This window comes from Mastomys coucha, unplaced genomic scaffold (assembly GCF_008632895.1).
Source record: "Mastomys coucha isolate ucsf_1 unplaced genomic scaffold, UCSF_Mcou_1 pScaffold15, whole genome shotgun sequence".
NCBI lineage: Eukaryota > Metazoa > Chordata > Mammalia > Rodentia > Muridae > Mastomys > Mastomys coucha.
In genome coordinates this window covers 67310671-67317155 of record NW_022196897.1, presented here as the reverse complement: position 1 = coordinate 67317155, position 6485 = coordinate 67310671, and positions in this window count along the sequence as shown.

Genomic DNA, 6485 nt, shown 5'->3' with positions numbered 1-6485 from the left:
GTGAATATCAAAAGAGAACATTGGTCCTGGAAATGGAGTTATATATTGTTGTAAGCCACCATATGGATGCTGGGAGGAGACTAATGTAAAAAAAAGAAAAGTAAAAATAGCTGAGAATAATGTCAAAACATAAATTATTTGCCTGCTGTATGATAGGCCCTGTTTTAAGCTTCTTGTGTGTGTGAATTTATTTAGTCCTAATGCTAACCCCATGAGGTATGTGTTACTATTTTCATTTTGGAAATAGGCAAACTGAGCATGGGTCTGTGACAATGACCACACAACTTTTAAGTATTAGAGATCTCAGGCTTAAAACTCAGGCCTGTTGGTTCTGCGACACGTTTCTGCCTCAACAATGAATCTGGAAGTAAGGGTAATACACAGAGTAGAAACTGTAAGGTCCTGTGGTTTTGCTAGAGATTGACCACAAATTTGCCTTTAAGATTCTTGGCAGACAAAGCCGAGAAGGGAAAATAATCTATGACACGATTCACAGTGTTTAGGAGATAAAAACAAGCCAGTTACTCAAGAAAAACATAATTATTTCTGGTTAGGGGACCAGGAAGAAATTTCTCTGTAAGTCCCACAAAGAAGTTACTATGCGATACAGAGGACACTATTTTCCAATAAATCTGACAGATTTTCACAGGCCCATTTTTAATAACATCCCACACTGTTTCAAAATGTATAACAAACACCCAGGCCAAATTCAGTGAAAGGCTCTCCAGTGGGGGTGGGGCCTGCAGAAGATGTGGTCTAGTTTGTGGTGCTCAGCTGGTCTGGTTTCATCTGGGAAAACATTTTAAGCTATTTAGAGAATAGAATGGACTGTGGGTCCTGCAGTCCTCTGTCCAGAATCCTTCCTTTCAACCAAGCTTCGTGAAAATATGAGTGGTCGTTTCCTTGCCAGTGGCACAGCTCGGTGCTCACGGCAATTTCAGCTTTAACAGTGAATTGAGGTAGGGATTGATAGATGGCTTTCTTTTAAAAAAAATATTATCTGTTCATTCTATGGGGTGCACATAAATACAATGTGTATTAATCATGAAGAAATACTAGCTGAAACAGCTCAGTGGGCAAGGGTGGTATTGACTGCCAAGCCTGAGGATCTGAGCTTAAGCCCCAAGACCCACAGAAGAAGAGAGTCAGCTCCCACAAGTTGTCCATATGTGTGCACTATCATACACGTATACATGCACACACACACACACACACACACACACACACAGGTGTGGTTAGATGTTAAAGATTTTAAGGTCAAATCAGGGTGATTAGTGTCAGACTGCAAGTCCTGTGAGGAGAATTCTGAGTGCTTGTGAGAAAACTCCAAGAAAACAAGAGTCTTGCGACCTCAGCTTCTTCAGAACACAGACTTCTTGGAATGTGTTTTGGTGCTCCTCCCAGGTGTGTAGCAGATGGGAGCGAGGTTACTTCAGATTATCCGTTACAACTGGATATTGTTTTTTTTGTTTATACGACTCTATGGAAAAACATGTTCTTTTGCTGGGTATGGCTTGTCCTCTGTGTGCGGCTTGGTTTTGTGATTGGACACTTTGCTAATGTGACGACTTAACCCTCAGAGTGTAAACTGCCTGAATGCTCTGGATAAAGTTGTCTATTGTATGAGATGTTCGTCCGCCTCATTTATTAGCTCCAATTCTCCCAGGTCCCACCATCTTTAGAGTGGTAAACAGGCATTTAGGATTACAACTTCTTAATGCTTTAAAATCAAACACGAATCATTTTTATGTGGCATTTCACTCTTTTCCTGGTCATTTTAAAATATATCATAGGTCACTTTAATAGATTCTGCACTATGCTATACAAAACAAATACTTGTTCTATGCTTTGGTGACGTCATTTCACTCCTTTCTGCCTCCCTTGTCCAGTGTATGAGGACAACTCTTCCACTCTATTCCAAGAGATTAATCTTTTAGTTTCCTCAAACAAATGATGGGAAAATGTGCTCTTCTTTTGTACCTGATTTATTTCACTTAACACAGTGTCAAGTACTATCCATGTTTCTGCAGAGGACAGGATTTCAATCTTTCCTGTGACTGAATAAGATATACATATACCATGTTTTCTTCGTTCACTCCTGGGCTGCTAGGCTATTTCATCTGTAAGTAATGCTGTCACAAACATAGGAAAATATCTTTTGGCATATTTATTTCATCTCTCATTCATATATGTATCCATTGGTGGAAATTGCTAGAAACATAGGCACCTGGGGTGTTTTTAAAACAGTAGTTTTATATTTTGGGAATTTCACGTCATATATCCCAACCATATCAATGATTTCTCAACCTCTATGCTTGTGACTCCACCATCACTTAATAAACCCCCACCCAATAAAAATAAAATAAAATAAAATAAAGTCCAATTTGTGTTACCTATATACTCACTGGAGCATGGTCAAACTCTTAGTGGCCTGCCCCTTTAACAGAACTGAGTCCTTTTTCTCCCACACTCTAGCCAAAAGCCCCCAACTGTGGAGAGCTACACTTCAGCATCTGTATCACACTTTTGAGGAGTTCTCTCTCCACTGGTTTCCTATGTAGGCTGTTTGGGAGGGAGTGTTAAGGAGGTAGGGGTTATCACAGAATCCTTCCATGTTCCTCTATCTCAGATAGCAATCTCACTGCCAAACCTTGCTCTTTCCGGCCAGTGGGAGCACAGGCTTCCATGTGGTTTCTGGTGACAGCACAGACTGTGGACAAGTCACCCAGCTGCAGTAAGACCACAGACCTAGACAAGATCCTCAGAGGTTGCCTGGATCCTAGACATCACCGTGGCCTCAGGTGGCAGTGCAGGCCACTCATGTCTATATGGTCCTAGTGACAGTATGGCCCATGCACATCAACATGGCCTCAGGCCGAGAAAGAGACCACAGACATCTGGATGTGCATCACCAATCCTGGGGACTATGGCATCAATAATACCGTGACTGAGGTTTTGGACCACAGAGATCTTTTCTAGATCCCACATACCAATGGGATTTGATACTGTTGCTTATAAGGACTCTTGGCCACATTCATGAAACTTCAAGTGGATAAAAGAGCAAGGGATTAAAAAGCACCAGACAGTAAGAAACTGGAATGTGATTTAGGTAAATTACGTGCAAGAGGCCTGAAACTTGTTAGTACAAATGAGAGAAGTTAAACAATAAATCTTTGGACTGACACTTTGGTAGCATTAGTATGAGGAACTAAACAGGCAGCTAAAAATGAAATCTCTTAATTTTATTAAGTTCTTTGACAAATATAATAAAAAGCTTCCTGGTAAGAAAGAGACTGAGTAGAATTTTTACATTATTCTTTGAGTTCAAAATCGTATTCCAGCCCACAAGCCCTGGAACCTTTCATAACGATAACCCACTCCTTTGGTGTTTAGTCTACACATTGATCCAAATTCAATGTGTAGTTCAGCTGATGCGTCTAGGTCCGCAGAAACCAGTGTACAGTTCCAGCGTAAATGAGCATGACACTGCACGCATTTTGGAGGCTATTGCTTTGCATACCCATTTTTTCTTTTCATTTCTTTTCCTAAAATATATTGTGTTTGAATCCATAGCATGGGAAGTGAAGGAAATAGCACCCAGCTCTCAAACATCATGCAGTCTGGGGCAGGGGAACCAGGCAAGCAGCAGGCTGGGGCAGGGGAACCAGGCAAGCAGCAGGCTGGGGCAGGGGGACCAGGCAAGCAGCAGGCTGGGGCAGGGGGACCAGGCAAGCAGCAGGCTGGCACTTGGAAGAGCTTTAGCATCTGGTTCTCTGATTCCCTTGAATGTTCTATTGTTTAGAATTCAATTGAAAACTCATATGCTCAGTACTTTATAAAATACAAATGTAATTTACAAAGTCTTTAAATGTTCATCTTTTGAAATGCAAGTTTGATATTTGAACATTCATTTAATATTCATGATGGAACAAATTTTAAAAAACAACTAATTCTAAATAGAAACCTTTAAAACATTAGAAACCACAAAATTCCTGGGGTTGTGTTTTTGTCTTATCAACATATTTGACTGTGTGCATTGACACATTTTGTATAGTTTATACACCAGAGTGCTAGATTTGTTAATGAAAAATGAGAGGCACAATAAGTAAGCATCATTGCAGCTGGATTCCATACAGGAGGCCACTGTGGAGAATATTTGGAAGACAAGGCACAGGGCTGTTGTAGGTATGGACAATTTTTTTATGACCAGCTGTATAATCATCATGGACAAATCTATTTCCCAGCCTTGTATCAGAATACACACTAACTTCTAGTAGGACTGAGCTGTTAAAGTTCAAGATGTTTATATGTTTTTTTTTTCTTTTCGAAATTTCACTTTACAGTAACTCATTTGAGACTAATTTGACCAAAATGGTATGCAAAATGCTGTGTATAAATGTCTGCCTGAATATATTTCTCCCTTAAATTCTAACTTTTCAGGCTGGGTGAAGAGTTTTTATGTTAAGGCTTATTCACACCAAGGCAGGATAGCTTTGTTGCCAAGTAGTTATGATTCAGGAGGGCTGTATCCCAAGCTCTAGAGTTTCTTTAATTGGAGAATTATTGCTTGGATTCCAATTTTATGGCTCAAGCCTGTAATGGATGAATTGCCCTACTTCTGAGGGAACACATTTCATGTATGGTAAATCTCTATGTGGGTATTTATCCTATGAATTTATATAGTTCATACTTTATCGTAAATGAAGAACTATTAAAGTGTTTACTTGAAATTACTCCATCAAGCTTAACTATTAGAATAATGAACAAAGGCAGAAAGAGTGGGGTTGAGAAGGGGATGGGGAACCTGGAGATTGGGAAACTAAGACAACACAAAACAAGGATGGTCTCAGAAAACATGCACACTCAGCTGCAGTGAAACCAATAAGAGATGTTGTGAAATACCTGATTTCTGTACTGAATTGTAGGCCAGTGGCCTTAACCACCAAGCCATCTCTCCAATCCATCTGTGTTGAATTTGGTTCGTGTATTATCTGTGCACTCAGGAATTAGAGATGAGTCAAACAAATTAAAATACTCTTTTAGTGAAAGGGGGAAAAAAGAAAGAAAGAAAATTTCTCACATATGTATCAGTCGCTGTTTTGCAGAAAAGAACATGTGATCAGATAAAATTGAAGTTATCAAACAAGCCTTCAAGTTATGGGTCTCTAGGGCTAACCGACTGCTTATTCTGGTCTCCCCACTGCATCTATTGAGAGCCTGCTGCTCTCTCAATGTACTGTTAGTTGGTTTAAGCTGCTGTAAAAAGCACAGATCAGGGACTTGCAAACAGATGGTGTTTTTTTTTTTCCCCCTGAGTTTTGGAAGACAAGATGCTCAAGATCAAGGTATGGGTAGGCTTCGCATCTGATGAGGATCTACTTCCTGGTTTGTATCATACACGGAACTTTATAGCTGGCTCTAGGCTAGCATTCTCATTCTACATCATGAACTAGTCACCTCTCCAAACCCCACCTCCTAATAGTGTCTGTCACTTGGGGATTAGAATTTCAGTGGATGAGTCTGGTGTGTGTGTGTGTGTGCGCACGCGCACACACATGCGTGCAGTGGGGAAAAGGGGCACTAATATTCAGACCACAATTTCTTTTTTTTTTTTTTTTTTGGTTTTTTTTTTTTTTTGGTTTTTTGAGACAGGGTTTCTCTGAGTAGCCTGGCTTTCCTGGAACTCACTCTGTAGATCAGGCTGGCCTCGAACTCAGAAATCCGCCTGCTTCTGCCTCCCAAGTGCTGGGATTAAAGCTGTGTGCCACCACTGCCCCAGACCACAATTTCTAAAACTATCTAGGCTACTGTAAAATCTGAAAAGTGTTACTGGTCTTTTTGTTACTGTGTGGGTTCTGTTTTCAACCCTTCTCCATCCCCTTTCTCCCATCCTTTCAAGCCTCTAACACTGGAAAAGAGAGAAAAGAGGATGGAGAGTAAAGGAAAGAGATCCCCCAATAAGGTCAGGGGTCAGAAATGGGTGACTTTATTGTTAGACCACTTCCTGCTCATTAGGGCCATTGAGTTCCTTGGGGCAAGTTTGATCTTTGCCATCAGGATATCTAATTTCTTGTTGTTGTTTTTTTTTTTTTCTCCTTAACAAACTGAGACCAACACAAACCATCACCAACTAACACCAATCAACAACCCACTACATCTCTTGGGTCCCTAGCATTTATGTACCCTCTGAAAAGTCCCCAAAATTCCAAATGTCACACAATCGCAAAAGCTATCTGTAGCTTACAAAAATCACACCCCTTCTAGAGCACGATATAAATCATATTCAACTGCTGTGGACAACCTGAAGCAGTCCCATATCCCATAACTTGGATTAAAACAAAAACATTCTTATTCTGTGTTTTAAAGAAACCAAAATTCCAAAATTATCACTACAGAAAATATTAAAACAAAACATTCAGTACTTGAATCTTTAATTTTACCTTTTTGAAACTAACTAAATTCTTTTTTTTATACTTCTACTTTGA